This window comes from Hyperolius riggenbachi, chromosome 12, assembly GCF_040937935.1.
Source record: "Hyperolius riggenbachi isolate aHypRig1 chromosome 12, aHypRig1.pri, whole genome shotgun sequence".
In the NCBI taxonomy this organism is placed as follows: domain Eukaryota; kingdom Metazoa; phylum Chordata; class Amphibia; order Anura; family Hyperoliidae; genus Hyperolius; species Hyperolius riggenbachi.
The window spans coordinates 101,048,292-101,066,476 of NC_090657.1; the positions used below are offsets into that span (position 1 = coordinate 101,048,292).

The following is an 18,185-nucleotide window of genomic DNA, read 5'->3' on the forward strand; positions in this document are numbered from 1 at the left end:
CCTGAGAGCTGATATGAGCGACTCCTGACGGCACATCACCTAAGGGCAGCTCACTGTATATCTATCATATCACAGAGATACAGAACATGGTGACATGGAGCCATATGCAATTCACTTTTTCACCTGAGTTTTCTCCTGGGTGATATTTTCACAACTTGTAAATAAAATGTCTTTTACACCCCCAGGAAGCAAACAAATACTCAAAATAATTTTGACAGTACTTTTTCACCTACTTTTTGGTACTTTTTCCATTGCAAAGTGCTAAAAAGTTAACTTTTCATCTTCAATTTAAATTAACTTTTTAGCACTTTGCAATGGAAAAAGTACAAAAAAGTATGTGAAAAAGTACTGCCAAATTATTTTGAGTATTTGCTTGCTTCCTGGGGGTGTAAAAGGCATTTTATTTACAAGTTGTGAAAATATCACCCAGGAGAAAACTCAAGTGAAAAAGTAAATTGCATATGGCCCCATGGGCTCCACATGCACAACAGAATACTTAAGCCTGCAAAACAGAAGTTTCTTAACCTCCTTGCCGGTTATCCCGAGCTCAGCTCGGGGTAACCTGCGCAGGAGGGTTTCTCAGGCCCCGCTGGGCCGATTTCTATCAAATAAAAAGGAGCACACGCAGCCGGCACTTTGCCAGCCACGTGTGCTACCTGATCGCCGCCGCGTGCAGCGGCGAAAGAGGGTCCCCCCAGCCGCCTGAGCCCAGCGCAGCCGGAACAAACAGTTCCGGCTAGCGTTAAGGGCTGGATCGGAGGTGGCTGACGTCAGGACGTCGGCTGACGTCCATGACGTGACTCTGCTCGAGGAAAGCGAAACAAGGAAGGCCGCTCATTGCGGCCTTCCTTGTTACTTCTGATTGCCGGAGGCGATCCACATGGGTCTTGATGAGGCAATGTGTGGATGTGGTTTGTTGTGTGGTGGTTTGGCATGAACCTGGCTTGGCTTTTGCTCAGTATACAAGCTGTGTGAGAAAGGAGAGGATCTTTTTATTGATGATGCTGTTAAACAGTTTCCCCCAGTGTGCTGCTGACCCAAATTCCTCTGTATTTAACCACTTAAAGGGACTCCGAGCAGTGCAGAAACTATGGAAAGATGCATATCATTTTAAAGCTCTCTTTCTCCTCTTTGAAATGATATATAAACCACCACCCTACGTCTTTTAGTTTTCGCTATTTACGCGATCAAAATTGCCACGGCCGCGACTTCGAGCGCGAAAATAGAGAAAACTAAAAGGTGAGGGGCGACGATTTAGGGGTCGTCAGAAAGAGGAGAAAGAGAGCTTTAAAATGATATCCATCTTCCCATAGTTATATTGTATTACACAGGGCGACTTTTTCCTGCTGAATGGAGCTGCTGACACTGTGGAAAGTGTCGCCCTGTGTAATACAATGTAACTATGGAAAGATGGATATCATTTTAAAGCTCTCTTTCTCCTCTTTCTGACGACACCCAAATCGTCGCCCTACGCGTCTTAGTTTTCTTTATTTTCACAATCGAAGTCGCGGCCACGGCAATTTCGATCGCGAAAATAGTGAAAACTAAAAGGCGTAGGGTGGTGGTTTATATATCATTGGAAAGAGGAGAAAGAGAGCTTTAAAATGATATTCATCTTTCCATAGTTTCTGCACTGCTCGGAGTCAATTTAACCCTCCTGGCGGTTTGCTAAAAAATCGCCAGGGGGCAGCAAATCTTTTTTTTTTAATTTTTTTTTTTTTCATGTAGCGAGACAAAGTCAAAGCCATGGCGACGGGGCGGGATGACGTCACCGACGTCAACGACGTCGTGACGTCATAGGGGATTCCGATCCACCCCATAGAGCTGCCTGGCACTGATTGGCCAGGCAGCGCACGGGGTCTGGGGGGGGGGGGCGGCTGCGGCGCGACGGATAGCGGCGGATCGGCGGGTAGCGGCGGCGATCGGGCACTGCACGCAGCTAGCAAAGTGCTAGCTGCGTGCAGGAAAAAAAAAATTATGCAAATCGGCCCAGCGGGGCCTGAGCGGAGCCTTCCGGCGGCATAGCCCGAGCTCAGCTCGGGCTTACCGCCAGGAAGGTAAGGACTGCAGTCATAAAACCCCTTAAGGACCAGACACTTTTTTTCCATTCAGACCACTGCAGCTTTAACGGTTTATTGCTCGGTCATACAACCTACCACCCAAAATGAATTTTACCTCCTTTTCTTGTCACTAATACAGCTTTCTTTTGGTGCTATTTGATTGTTGCTGTGATTTTTAGTTTTTATTATATTCATCAAAAAAGACATTAATTTTGTAAAAAAAAAAAAAAGATTTTAACTTTCTATGCTGACATTTTTCAAATAAAGTAAAATTTCTATATACATTTTTGTCCAAATTTATTGTGTCTTTGATAAAAAAAAATCCAATAAGTGTATACTTATTGGTTTGGGTAAAAGTTATAGCGTTTACAACCTATGGTGCAAAAAGTGAATTTTCCCATTTTGAAGCATCTCTGACTTTTCTGAGCACCTGTCATGTTTCATGAGGTGCTAAAATTCCAGGATAGTATAAATACCCCCCAAATGACCCCATTTTGGAAAGAAGACATCCCAAAGTATTCACTAAGAGGCATGGTGAGTTCATAGAAGATTTTATTTTTTGTCACAAGTTAGCGGAAAATGACACTTTGTGACAAAAAAAAATTAAAAAAAAAAAGTTTCCATTTTTGCTAACTTGTGACAAAAAAAAAAAAAAAAAAAAAAAGAAATCTGCCACGGACTCACCATGCCCCTCTCTGAATACTTTGGGGTGTCTACTTTCCAAAATGGGGTCATTTGTGGGGTGTGTTTACTGTCCTGGCATTTTGGGGGTGCTAAATTGTAAGCACCCTGTAAAGCCTAAAGGTGCTCATAGGACTTTGGGCCCCTTAGCTCAGTATACAAGCTGCAAAAAAAGTGTCCCACATGTGATATTGCCGTACTCAGGAGCAATAGTATAATGTGTTTTGGGGTGTATTTTTACACATACCCATGCTGGGTGGGAGAAATATCTCTGTAAATTAGATTTATTTTTTTTTACACACAATTGTCCATTTTACAGAGATATTTCTCCCACCCAGCATGGGTATGTGTAACAATACACCCCAAAACACTACTTCTCCTGAGTACGGCGATACCACATGTGTGACACTTTTTTGCAGCCTAGGTGCGCTAAGGGGCCCAACGTCCAATGAGTACCTTTAGGATTTCACAGGTCATTTTGAGGCATTTGGTTTCTAGACTACCCCTCACAGTTTAGGGCCCCTAAAATGCCAGGGCAGTATAGGAATCCCACAAGTGACCCCATTTTAGAAAGAAGACACCCCAAGGTATTCCGTTAGGTGTATGGTGAGTTCATAGAAGATTTTATTTTTTGTCACAAGTTAGCGGAAATTGATTTTTATTATTTTTTTTCACAAAGTGTCATTTTCCAGTAACTTGTGACAAAAAATAAAATCTTCTATGAACTCATCATACACCTAACAGAATACCTTGGGGTGTCTTCTTTCTAAAATGGGGTCACTTGTGGGGTTCCTATACTGCCCTGGCATTTTAGGGGCCCTAAACTGTGAGGAGTAGTCTGGAAAACAAATGCCTCAAAATGACTGTTCAGGGGTATCAGCATCTGCAAATTTTGATGACAGGTGGTCTATGAAGGGGGCGAATTTTGTGGAACTGGTCATAAGCAGGGTGGCCTCTTAGATGACAGGTTGTATTGGCACTGAAGTGCAGGAAGCGCAGGATGTTCTCAAATCGTGACCTGGACATGGCAGCAGAGAACATGGGCATGTGATGTATTGGGTGCGTAGACCAATAAGACCGCAATACATTCTTTTTGACTAGACCCATGTTAAGAAAAAGGCCCCCAAAAATTTTATGTTCAGAAACTTGGAGTGGTTTCCACCAAAAAGGCTGGGCATGGTAGCTTCTTGGATTGGCGGTTGCGTATTGTGTGGCATAACGGTTGGTCTCAGCCACAATTAAGTTGTAGAGACCAGAAGTGATCAGAAAAAAAAATTCTGTCACTGCGGTGGGGCAGGTGAGGGTTTGGCCGGGTGATCAGAAGCCCGCAGGGGGGGCAGATTAGGGCCTGATCTGATGGATAGGAGTGCTAGGGGGTGACAGGAGGTGTTTGATGGGTGTCTCAGGGGTTAATTAGAGGGAGAATAGATGCAATCAATGCACCAGGGAGGTGATCGGAAGGGGGTCTGAGGGGGATCTGAGGGTTTGACCGAGTGATCGATCAGGAGCCCACACGGGGCAAATTAGGGCCCGATCTGATGGGTAGGTGTGCTAGGGAGTGAAAGGAGGTGATTGATGGGTGTCTCAGGGTGTGATTAGAGGGGAGAATAGATGCAAGCAATGCACTGGCGAGATGATGGGGGGGGGGGGGGCTGAGGGTGTGGGCGGGTGATTGGGTGCCCGCAAGGGGCAGATGAGGGTCTGATCTGATGGGTATGATGGGTAGCAGTGATAGGTGGTGACAGGGGGTGATTGATGGGTGATCAGTGGGTGATTAGAGGGGAGAACAGAAGTAAATATTGCACTGGGGAGGTGATAAGGGGTGGTCTGAGGGCAATCTGAGGGTGTGGGCGGGTGTTTGGGTGCTCGCAAGGGGCAGATTAGGGTCTGATCTGATGGGTAGCAGTGACAGGTGGTGACAGGGGGTGATAGTGAAAGGGAGTGATTGATGGGTGAGTAGAGGGGTGATTGGGTGCTAACAGTGGTCTGGGGGGGTGATCAGGGGGGGGGGGGGGGTCTGAGGGGTGCTGTGGGCGATCAGGGGGAAGGGGGGGCCAGATCAGTGTGTTTGGGTGCTTACTAGGGGGGCTGCAACCTGCGCTGGTGGTCCCTCGATCACTGGGACCACCAGGGCAGGAGGCAGCCTGTATAATACACTTTGTAAACATTACAAAGTGTATTATACACTTTGTATGCGGCGATCGAGGGGTTAACAACCCACCGGCGCTTCCGAACGCCCGGCGGGTTGACTTTGCGGGTGGGCGGAGCCTATTGTCGGCGGATGCGCGCATTCCAGCACGCGATCCCGGCCAGCTAGTCCCCCAGGAGCCGCTATGGGCGGTCGGCAAGTGGTTAAATGGATCATATTGGTTCCCTCTCTTGTGGATAAGTGTTATGAGGCCTTCCCTCTAGGTTTGGGAAAAGGAGCCTGCACTCAGGATGAGGTTGAATAGTCTTGCGAGTTCCTCATGTATGTCTGGAGGGCTGTATTTGATCATCTCTGGCAGGATACCATCAGTACCGCTGGCCTGCACCAGGATCATTGTATCCAGGGGGTTTTGGAAGTCCTTGCATTTTCTGGGATATCTTTGTAGAGGTCCCTGAAGTAGCCAGATGTGGCCATTTTGGATATGGAGAGAGCTTTTCTTGGAGGGGAGGGGAGGTATTGCTAGGGGGGCTCCCAAGTTACTTTTGCCACGGGGCCCCATTATAGATAGAACCGGCCCAGAGTAGAAACACTGGAAATGGCTACTGTGGTGTTCCTGAAAACCTTCCTCAGCTGTCTCACAGCGCCTTTATTGATCTTTCCTGCCAGATCGCTGGACAAAATGAAGAACAGCAGCAATATCTCTCCTCACACTGCAGGGCGCCACTGGATCATGAACCTCCCGCCATCCCTCCTCTCCTTTCCATTAAGCAGCACACTCTTCTCGGCTGTAGCTGAACAGGCCGTATGTACAAAACTCTTTACTAAAAACACTGAACTAATAAGCGATCCACGAGAGGAGTCGCTAAGGGCAATATTATTTTGCTGAGTTTATGAGGCTTGAACTGCTGATGATTTCCATGAATTACCAGGGCTGGATTTCGGGAAAGGCCTAAAGGCGCGGGCCTTGGGCAGCAGCAGCTCAAGGAGGCACCTGAATATATAAGGGGAGTTGCTACATAGGAAAGAGGAGGCTGAAAATGGGGAGCAACACATGGAAATAGGGAAACTGATCCCAAGGGAGCTGTACATGAAAAGCAGGGCTACAGTAAATGCATAATACACATAGAAGAAGGGGCTGCACATGGAATGGGAGGGGCTCTGCTACACATGAAAGGGGAGCCACACCATACTTGGCCTAGGGGTACAAAAAGTTTAAATCCAGCCCTGTAAAAATTACCCATCAATTCACCAGCAGAGCACCCTACTTGTTGGTAGAGCTAGTCAAATAAGATGTTGATGTGGCTGGATAGTGTACTGGTTAGAGACACTGAAGCGAGAATAAATCTCACTTCAGAGCTTATATATAGCAGGGGCATGTGTGCCCCTGCTAAAACGTCGCTATCCCGCGACTAAACGGGGGTCCCTTACCTCCCAAATCCCCCCCTTGGTCGTAGATTTTGCTGCTGTTGAGGCAGGGATAACGGCTGCAGCCCTGCCTCTCAGCGCCGTCTATCAGCGGCGCATTGCCGCCTCTCCCCGCCCCTCTCAGCGAAGGAAGACTGAGAGGGGCGGGGGAGAGGTGGAGATACGCGCTGATAGACGCGCATGGAGGCAGGGCTGCGGCCATTAGCCCTGCCTCACCAGGAAGAGATCCCCGGGACTCCACGTAGGGATTTGGGAGGTAAGGGACCCCCGTTTAGCCGCGGGATAGCGGCGTTTTAGCAGGGGCACACATGCCCCTGCTGAATATAGGCTCTGAAGCGAGATTTATTCTTGCTTCAGAGTCTCTTTAAGGGCAACGCCTTTGACATGGGAGACCAGGGTTTGAATCCTGGCTAGGGTCAGTACCTATCCAGTAAGGAGTTCAAGGCAAGACTCCCGGACCCTAACACTGCAGGGTGGCCTCTTGAGCACGTCCCAGTAGCTGCAGCTCTTGAGCGCTTTGAGTCCGACAGGAGAAAAGCGCTATACAAATGTTCAGATTATTATTATTATTATTATTATTATTATTATTGATAATTATGGCTTGCTAGTAAATTTAATGCAAATGACATGCAGTTTGGAACTGCACCAAATGGTCTTCATGTCATTTTTGCCTGGCTGAGCTCTATGTTGCATACATTTAAATTCAATTCAATTTCAAATTCAATTACATTAAATTAAATGTACATGCGATTGGTAAAAAAAAAAAAAAAGTGCATGCGATTCAGAAATGTTTGCATCTCATTTGTCTTATTGACCTATCTTTAAGAGTGGAATTTTTATGTTTGTGGTATAGTATTGTATGACATTTTTTTCCTAATCAATAAATAATTTGAAAAAAAAAAAAGTTTGCATCTCATTCACAATTCCTTTTTGTAGATCAAATAAATCTAATGATCAACTGCTATGGTATTTTCAGTTTAAACGTTACAACCTGTAACCACCAGATGGTGCTACATGCTTAAGTTTTATGGCATTGAGAGTACTCCCACTTAGGTCTTCTGCTGTTTTTGTTGTTTTTATTTGTGGCAGATGAATAGCAGACAGAATAGGACAGAGATGATGGTAATGATAAGTGGCTGCTGCAGAGTTGGGTCACACGGCACTGAATCAGTAGACATTCTAGAAGGGCCATGCTTTCCTATGGGCCTGTCCACGTGTCCATTTGTAACGTGTCTGTTCTTGTCCATAATCATCACAACAGACAAACCCAACTAATACAATTTTCCCCAGACAGCAGAGGAGTTTCTATTCATCAAACAGAACAGCAAGCAAACCCACTCCAGTGTGTCAATACAAGGGATCCAAGAGCTTGTCCAAAATATTTCAGAGAACAAAAAAAAAAAAAATTGGGTCAACGACGAGGAAACTCCCAGACCGTAATCCTATTAAGAACTTGTGGCCAATCATCAAGAGGCGAGTAGACAAACAAAAACCTCACTGATTCTGACAAACTTGAATTGATCGTGAAAGAATGAGTTGCCATTAGTCAGGATTTGACCCAGAGCTTGATTGACAACATGCCAGGGCAAATTGCAGGTCTTGAAAAAGAAGGGACAACACAGCACATATTGCATACATTTGATGTAATAAAATGAATGTCAATAAAAGCCTTTGAAACATATGAAACGCTTGTAATTATACTTCAATACACCACAGAAAGTGCCGACAAAAAGACCTAGAAACACTGAGGCCCAATTCACAGTTTTCTCCTATGTGATATTTTCACAACTTGTAAATAAAATACATTTTAAATCACCAGTAAGCAAGAAAATCCTCAAAATAATTTTGTTTGAAGTTTTTCTAACTACTTTTGGGTGCTGAAAAGTTATTTTAAATGCAAGATGAAAAATTATCTCCTAGGAGAAAACTCAGGAGAAAAAGTGAATTGCATATGGGGCCTGAGGCAAAAAACATTGGGGGAAAAAAAAATATCGGCATTTTTGCAGTATAGGTAGTCTGGAATAACCCAGCATAGGTAGCCTGGAATAGTTGCCCCCTGCATAGATAGCCTGAAATAATTGCCCCTAGTATAGGTAGCCTGGAATAGTTGTCCGCAGTGTAGGTAGCCTGGAATAGTTGCCCCCAGCATAGACAGCCTGAAATAGTTGCCCCCAGTAAAAAAGGAGCCTGGAATGGTTGCCCGCAATAGAGGTAGCTGCATGCAAAGTATAGTGCAGCTGAAAGACGTGCTGTTTATCTTACCTGCTTCACCGATGTCTACAGACTTCCTGTCACTGCTCAGCTCTCCCCTACTGCCTGGCACCTCTTCCTGCATCACATGATTGCACACATACAGGAAGCAATGCCAGCTCTAGGTGGAGAGCTTAGTGATGACAGGAAGTCTGACAATGCTGGACTCCAGGGAGCAGGTAAGATATCAGCAAGGGGGTGCACGGCGGCTGCCACCTGGGACACTAAGGCCCCCAGCCCCTTTCAGGATGACCGCTCCCTCGCCGTCCTCCACTGCCTGGATCATCCACAGTTCACCCCAAAAGTCCTCTGGTCTGGGGCGTTTTTCACATGCATGGGGCGGTCATGTGCGCACCCCATTGCAGGGAGCATACTACTGCGCAGGCACAGACCGCTCCCATTGATGGGACCGCTACGGGAGAGTACGCATGGCCAGACTGCACCTGTACCAACTGGACTCGACTGTAAGACTTTCTGGGACCGACAGAGTATGATCCATCCTGGAGGGGGCTAAAGGAAGCCCCAGGTTTGTAAATGGGAGTATGATCTGCACATGCCCAGTAGCATGAAGCCCCCCTCCACTCAATTGTAAGAGAGCCAATGTTAAGCTAAGTACCCACTGCAAGACTGCATCAACGGAAACCACAGATGAACAAAGTTTCCACATTCTTTCTACTAAAGATCTATATGCCTGGTACATACCATGCAATTTCCCATCATGTAAATGGGTTGAATTGATTATTTCAGACAGGTCCGTCTGATTTCCGATCTTTTTCTGATCACTTCTATAAAAAAATCGATCAGAAAGACGATTGGAAATCAGATTGGACCTGTTGGAAATAATCGGTTTGACCTGTCTATCTGATGGGAAATTGCATGGTGTGTACCAGGCATTAGTGATGGGTTGTAGACAATAGCAGTAGAACAAAATTGTATATTAAATCTAACGCGCTCCGAAATTGTATCTCAATTTCCTTTTATTTTTAATCACTTTTGTTTCAAATTTCCACAAAAACCAATAAAATAATCAGGCAACCTAGTACTAAAATCCAGATTGTTCATACCCATTCAATCATACACATTCATAAATAGAAGGGCCCTTCTACCTCAACCCTGCTCATGCGTGTGTACACAATGGGAAGAAGCAATTGAGTAAAGAGTAAAAAATATATATATATATATAAAAAAAAGGGGGATTAAAAGGTTTCTTTTTTTGTGTGAGAAATCCCGGTTTAAAAAATCCTCATGGGGAACCTGTCCCGTTTTGGCAAACGTCTGTGTAACGATTGTGGAACTTTCTCCGTGATCAGCGCACAACGCGTGCGCTGACACGGCGGAAATCCTCCACAAGCGTATATTTGCAGGCACCCAGCAAAAGGTGCTACGCACCTGTAGAGGGAAATTCCTGTCGGCAGATGGCGCTGGGGAGTGCAGAGGAACCAATCCTCTGTACCTCCACAAGTGCCAGATAGGGATTGTACAAAGCGCAGAACGCAATCGCAAGAGAGGCGATTGCGAATGAGATTGAGCAAAGGGATAGGTTGTATGTGTGTGCGCCAATCCAGTCGCCACCCCGCGACCGCGCACACACAACAGCAGATACGAAATAGGAACGCGATCGCGAGAGGTGCGATCGCCAGACGTGACACAATGCAGATCAGAATAGAATACGAGGGTAGCAAAGGCACAGCAAATACAATAAGGAGATACGGAAAATAACAACGCTAGCTAACCGCGAACACCGCACTCATTCACAACAGTGCACGCGGTTATGCGCGATCTCCACGTGATAAGCACAATAGAGACAAGCACGCCTAGCTAACCATTAACAGACAAACATGAAACAGAGGACGCGAGCGCTTGCTTAACGGTTACCTCACCGAGCCTGCAGCAAGCGTAGCGGACAAGACAGACACACGAAAACAGGGACAAACGAGAGATAGGATCCACAGCACTAGCGAAAAGTAGCTAGCGCGATCCCAGAAGACAGAACAGAAGGATCCCCAGCGCTAGCGAAAAGTAGCTAGCGCGATCCCAGGAGACAGAACAGAAGAGATAGCTGGTAGCAACCGCTGCACCAGCTATACTCCAAGAACAGAGATCAGAACCATTTCCTGTCGACCACCATTGGGGCAGGACAATGGCAACAGGCAAGACAAGACAGAACAGGCAATACAGATAATACAACCTGACTGGGCTAGAAGGGGAGCCTAAAGCAACCCCCAGGAATTAACTATACTAGATAGCAATGGCTGACACTCCAGCAGTGTCCATCAGGAACAGACCATGGAAAGGAAATGTCCAGCAAAGCATTCTGGGAACCATAAAGCTCTTATAGTGCCAGTCATCAAAGAAGGCAGGTAGGGGATTTGCACAACGAATGTATGCAAATTCCCCAGCAAGAGAAAAGACCAGAAACTTGCAATGGAAAGACAGGTCTCTGTTCCAGAGACCTGCAGCCCACAGACTAGAGGAATGGACAAACAGCTGTCTGCCTGTGCAGCCAGCTGAGCGGATCATCACAGTCTGTTTCCAAAAGCCCTTATGTCGTGGTTTCTCCAATTAAGATAAGAAGTTTTCCACTTACAGTTCTGCAGTGTATCTGCTGTAAAAAGATGGATCTGCTAAGCTCCAAGATGTTATGTTTCCTGTAGGTCTCACCACCGCAAACCCAGGGTCCGTCTGATGGTGAACCGTCTCCTTGCTGCTCTCCACGCCAAGTAGTTGAGGTGCGCATACGTCACTTCCGCATGTTAAACACACGGGTCCGCTCGGCGCACTTCCTTCTGGCTGGTTGCAGTCTGTATTTCGGCTGTTTTGGGTGACGTCACCACTAAAGATCCGTTGAACCTCTACTTACAGGCGGCCGCTGCGCGCTACCGCGGCTCGCCTATTGTCCATGATCTAAGCCAAAAGTGACAATCAACAATGAAACCTCTACGCGTTTCTGCCAATCAGCGTTGGCCTTCCTCAGGAGGGTTTACTCTAGGTCATCTTAGGCTAGCATCGTCCATCCTTCTTATATTGTTTTCATCAGTCCTTCCTTCCTCCCTCTTAATTGGGTTATAGGTCATAGTTCAAAGGGTGCCAGAGTTTGGCTAGACCACTTCCTTTTATCATTCATCAATCAATTCACAACATTTATTATATTTTTAATTAAATCCTCATCCTTCCACTAATAGTCATCATAACTTGAGTAAAATTAAGCGCACACATTCATATCTCCGCTCGCATATAAACACATCGCACATAACCACTCCCCCACACATAATTAGTCACTTGTCAAGATTCAGTGTGTCCCTCATATTCAGTATATGTGTGTGACAGACATTGACCTCACACTATCCCTCACCTACTAAGATCAGGCACCCCAATCTCAAAAGTATGAGGGGCAGTTCCTAGTATTTGCAAGGGTCATTTAAAAAACGCAAACAGTTCCATCTCACTATTAAGTCCCTTGGGGATAAGGGTGTCCAATTGAAAAATCCATTGGGACTCCATCCTCGACATCTTCTGTATATAATCCCCCCCCCTCTTATATTCGGTTGTATAATTTCCTAACCAAAAAATATGGTCCCCCTCACACTCCCCCCATGTTGTTCCTTATAGTGTTCTGATAAAGGATGTCCCTCTTTCTTTTTCTCAATATTGTTGAAATGTTCCCCCACCCTCCTCAAAAGTGATCTTTTAGTTCTCCCAACGTATCTCTTATGACAGGGGCACTGGATGCAGTAAATGACCCCACAAGTAGTACAAGTCATGGAGTCCTTAATTTTGTATTTCACTGCATCCAGTGCCTCAATCTCCACTATTCTACCTGGATTGTCCGTTCTTCTACAATTCAGGCACATCCCACATCTAACAAACCCCGCTCTACCCCTTCCCATTCCATGATTTACCTCTTTATTTACTTCATTGGCTGCTGTTGCTATCGAGAGTCCCAAATTGGGTGCTCTCCTAAAGATCACTTGTGGGGTACCTGGTAATTTCTCACCTAAAGTCTTATCCTCCCTCAACACATCCCAATGCTTGCAGATTATATTTACCACTCTATTCGATTGGGATGCATATTGTAGGACAACACTGAAGTCATCCCCATCCCACTTCTGTTCGGCCCTCGGGCCCAATAGACTCTCACGGTCCTTCTGTCTAATGGCCTGTCTGGATTTTTCAACATCCTCTCCCGGGTAGCCCTTCTCCAGGAAGCAGTCCACAAGTCTCTCCGCCTCCCGGTCATAATCGTCCAGGTTGGTGCAATTGCGGCGGAGTCTCGTGAACTGCACCCTGGGGATGTTGTTGAGCCACCGTAGGAGGTGACAGCTAGTATATAAAATATAGCTGTTCACATCCACTATTTTGTGGAATGTCCTTGTGTTGAGGGAGTTATTCTCCACATACAACTCCAGATCCAAGAAATTTACATTCAGTTTATTAATATCTGCCGTAAATTTGATTCTCCAACTATTGATATTGATGTCCTTTATAAACTTCTCCAAAGACAGGGTGTCCCCTTTCCATATCATAAATACATCGTCGATGAAACGACGCCAGAGGACCAGGCTCGCACCCGGACCGCGTTCCCCATAAACATGGCTCTCTTCCCAATGGGACATAAATAGATTTGCATAGGCGGGTGCGAACCTGGTCCCCATCGCCATCCCACCGACCTGCAGGTACCAGGTGTCATCAAATTGGAAACAATTGTGCTCCAATATAAACCGGATTGACTTTAATATAAATTCCTTCTGCGTTACATCTATGGCATCATCTCTATCCAAATAGTAACTGACAGCTTCCAATCCCCTCTCGTGGTTTATTATAGTATATAAAGATGTCACGTCCAGGGTGCACAATATCCAATCATCCTCCCACTGCAAACCTCCCAAGGCATTCAATATGTGTTTAGTATCCTCGATATAGGCTTTCGTATTCTTTACCGATTTCTGTAAAAAAGTATCCGCATACCTTGAGAGGTTTGCAGTTAGGGAGTCCACCCCCGATACTATCGGCCTCCCCGGAGGGTTGCTTAGGCCCTTATGCACCTTCGGCAGATGATAAAACAATGGTCTCCGTGGGAATGCTATGTTCAAAAAATCATATTCCTTTGAGTTTAATACTCCACTATTCAGTCCCTCATCCAGTAGGGCAACAAGCTGCTTCGCAAAATCGACTGTTGGGTCCCGACCCAAGACGTGATAGGTCTCTGGGTCACTCAAAAGTCTATTTACTTCAGCCTGATATACATCATGATCCTGTATTACAATCCCCCCACCTTTATCCGCCGGGCGTATGGTAATGGTTGGATCATTCCTCAATTCTTTCATGGCCCATCTTTCAGAGCAAGTTAGGTTATCGTTTCCGAACCCACTAACTTTCATGCGCCTGATATCTTTTTCGACCAAGTTTTCAAACGCTGTCATCGCGTCGCTATATTCCGTCTGCGGAAAAAAGGTGGAGGGATTCCTTAGCATGGTGTGTGCATGCCTAGATACCTTATTTTCCCTTTGTACAGGGTTTTTTAGAAAATATTTCTTCAAGCAGAGTTTCCTCATGAATCTCTTGATATTAATATATGATTCAAATTTATTCACCCTATTGTTAGGGGCAAATTTCAACCCTTTTGATAAGAGGTTAACCTCATTCTTTTCCCATTTCTGTTTGCTCAAATTGAACACACCACCCCCTCCCTCCTCCAATACCTGGTCTCCATCCCCTATTTCCTTTTTGCCCCTCTTCCTACCTCCCGTACATCCTCTCTTCCGTTTCCCGGCCTCGGGGTCCTTAAAAAATATTGGCTAATAGAGTTTCGGGGTTCCTCTACTATTATGTTGTTTCTAGTCTTCATATTCCTTACATTGTTCCCATTTTTATTCTTAAATTGTTTTTGGGGGGTCTTAGTCGGGGTTATCCTTGGTGTGCTCCTTCTATTCCTCTTATATACCTCCTTTCCCCTTAATAAGGGACCCCTCGGTGTTCTATTCTTATCTGTATTATCTCCTCCCCACCCATTGCCACCTACTGGGCTATGTAGTAGGGCCGAATACCTATTCGACACAGGGACATTAAAGCCCACTGAACCTGATCTATTTCTACTTCTCCTTGTATCATCAGCCAAAGTTTTTTACTTTCCAAACTAGATGTTCTGTGATGTTTATCACCTTTATGAGGTGATGGGGGTACTCTTTGGCTGGTGATCCGCTCCTCACCATCACTACTATCCTCCAGGTCCCCCTCACTTACTAATTCAAGATCCTGCATGGTGGAGCATATGACTCCTACTTCATTAACCGTATTATCTTCCCCTATTTCGTCAATGGTCTCAAGTGTGCCCAAAATACTGGCACCCTGAGACCAACCCTCCGCCATGCTCTCTTCTATCATTATTTTCAGATCCTCAACATCGCTCATGGGGATTGAGTCCATAATACGATATTGGAGGTGAGTATACAAAATAGATTGGAAGTATTAGAGAAAGAAATAGTTAACAAGAAACTAAAGAAATTTGCAAGGGACTCAATCCCCATGAGCGATTGAGACCATTGACGAAATAGGGGAAGATAATACGGTTAATGAAGTAGGAGCCATATGCTCCACCATGCAGGATCTTGAATTAGTAAGTGAGGGGGACCTGGAGGATAGTAGTGATGGTGAGGAGCAGATCACCAGCCAAAGAGTACCCCCATCACCTCATAAAGGTGATAAACATCACAGAACATCTAGTTTGGAAAGTAAAAAACTTTGGCTGATGATACAAGGAGAAGTAGAAATAGATCAGGTTCAGTGGGCTTTAATGTCCCTGTGTCGAATAGGTATTCGGCCCTGATACATAGCCCAGTAGGTGGCAATGGGTGGGGAGGAGATAATACAGATAAGAATAGAACACCGAGGGGTCCCTTATTAAGAGGAAAGGAGGTATATAAGAGGAATAGAAGGAGCACACCAAGGATAACCCCGACTAAGACCCCCCAAAAACAATTTAAGAATAAAAATGGGAACAATGTAAGGAATATGAAGACTAGAAACAACATAATAGTAGAGGAACCCCGAAACTCTATTAGCCAATATTTTTTAAGGACACCGAGGCCGGGAAACGGAAGAGAGGATGTAGGGGAGGTAGGAAGAGGGGCAAAAAGGAAATAGGGGATGGAGACCAGGTATTGGAGGAGGGAGGGGGTGGTGTGTTCAATTTGAGCAAACAGAAATTGGAAAAGAATGAGGTTAACCTCTTATCAAAAGGGTTGAAATTTGCCCCTAACAATAGGGTGAATAAATTTGAATCATATATTAATATCAAGAGATTCATGAGGAAACTCTGCTTGAAGAAATATTTTCTAAAAAACCCTGTACAAACGGAAAATGAGGTATCTAGGCATGCACACACCATGCTAAGGAATCCCTCCACCTTTTTTCCGCAGACGGAATATAGCGACGCGATGACAGCGTTTGAAAACTTGGTCGAAAAAGATATCAGGCGCATGAAAGTTAGTGGGTTCGGAAACGATAACCTAACTTGCTCTGAAAGACGGGCCATGAAAGAATTGAGGAATGATCCAACCATTACCATACGCCCGGCGGATAAAGGTGGGGGGATTGTAATACAGGATCATGATGTATATCAGGCTGAAGCAAATAGACTTTTGAGTGACCCAGAGACCTATCACGTCTTGGGTCGGGACCCAACAGTCGATTTTGCGAAGCAGCTTGTTTCCCTACTGGATGAGGGACTGAATAGTGGAGTATTCAACTCAAAGGAATATGATTTTTTGAACATAGTATTCCCACGGAGACCATTGTTTTATCTGCCGAAGGTGCATAAGGGCCTAAGCAACCCTCCGGGGAGGCCGATAGTATCGGGGGTGGACTCCCTAACTGCAAACCTCTCAAGGTATGTGGATACTTTTTTACAGAAATCGGTAAAGAATACGAAAGCCTATATCGAGGATACTAAACACATATTGAATGCCTTGGGAGGTTTGCAGTGGGAGGATGATTGGATATTGTGCACCCTGGACGTGACATCTTTATATACTATAATAAACCACGAGAGGGGATTAGAAGCTGTCAGTTACTATTTGGATAGAGATGATGCCATAGATGTAACGCAGAAGGAATTTATATTAAAGTCAATCCGGTTTATATTGGAGCACAATTGTTTCCAATTTGATGACACCTGGTACCTGCAGGTCGGTGGGATGGCGATGGGGACCAGGTTCGCACCCGCCTATGCAAATCTATTTATGTCCCATTGGGAAGAGAGCCATGTTTATGGGGAACGCGGTCCGGGTGCGAGCCTGGTCCTCTGGCGTCGTTTCATCGACGATGTATTGATGATATGGAAAGGGGACACCCTGTCTTTGGAGAAGTTTATAAAGGACATCAATATCAATAGTTGGAGAATCAAATTTACGGCAGATATTAATAAACTGATTGTAAATTTCTTGGATCTGGAGTTGTATGTGGAGAATAACTCCCTCAACACAAGGACATTCCACAAAATAGTGGATGTGAACAGCTATATTTTATATACTAGCTGTCACCTCCCACGGTGGCTCAACAACATCCCCAGGGTGCAGTTCACGAGACTCCGCCGCAATTGCACCAACCTGGACGATTATGACCGGGAGGCGGAGAGACTTGTGGACTGCTTCCTGGAGAAGGGCTACCCGGGAGAGACTGTTGAGAAATCCAGACAGGCCATTAGACAGAAGGACCGTGAGAGTCTATTGGGCCCGAGGGCCGAACAGAAGTGGGATGGGGATGACTTCAGTGTTGTCCTACAATATGCATCCCAATCGAATAGAGTGGTAAATATAATCCGCAAGCATTGGGATGTGTTGAGGGAGGATAAGACTTTAGGTGAGAAATTACCAGGTACCCCACAAGTGATCTTTAGGAGAGCACCCAATTTGGGACTCTCGATAGCAACAGCAGCCAATGAAGTAAATAAAGAGGTAAATCATGGAATGGGAAGGGGTAGAGCGGGGTTTGTTAGATGTGGGATGTGCCTGAATTGTAGAAGAACGGACAATCCAGGTAGAATAGTGGAGATTGAGGCACTGGATGCAGTGAAATACAAAATTAAGGACTCCATGACTTGTACTACTTGTGGGGTCATTTACTGCATCCAGTGCCCCTGTCATAAGAGATACGTTGGGAGAACTAAAAGATCACTTTTGAGGAGGGTGGGGGAACATTTCAACAATATTGAGAAAAAGAAAGAGGGACATCCTTTATCAGAACACTATAAGGAACAACATGGGGGGAGTGTGAGGGGGACCATATTTTTTGGTTTGGAAATTATACAACCGAATATAAGGGGGGGGGGGGATTATATACAGAAGATGTCGAGGATGGAGTCCCAATGGATTTTTCAATTGGACACCCTTATCCCCAAGGGACTTAATAGTGAGATGGAACTGTTTGCGTTTTTTAAATGACCCTTGCAAATACTAGGAACTGCCCCTCATACTTTTGAGATTGGGGTGCCTGATCTTAGTAGGTGAGGGATAGTGTGAGGTCAATGTCGGTCACACACATATACTGAATATGAGGGACACACTGAATCTTGACAAGTGACTAATTATGTGTGGGGGAGTGGTTACGTGCGATGTGTTTATATG

General features: G+C 45.4%; 1 long non-coding RNA gene across 2 annotated transcripts in view; it reads right to left on the reverse strand.

Moving 5' to 3' along the window:
- The window catches only part of LOC137541247 (uncharacterized), a 227,202-nt gene that overhangs the window by 168,885 nt on the left and 40,132 nt on the right, over window positions 1–18,185 (reverse strand). The window lies entirely within an intron of this gene.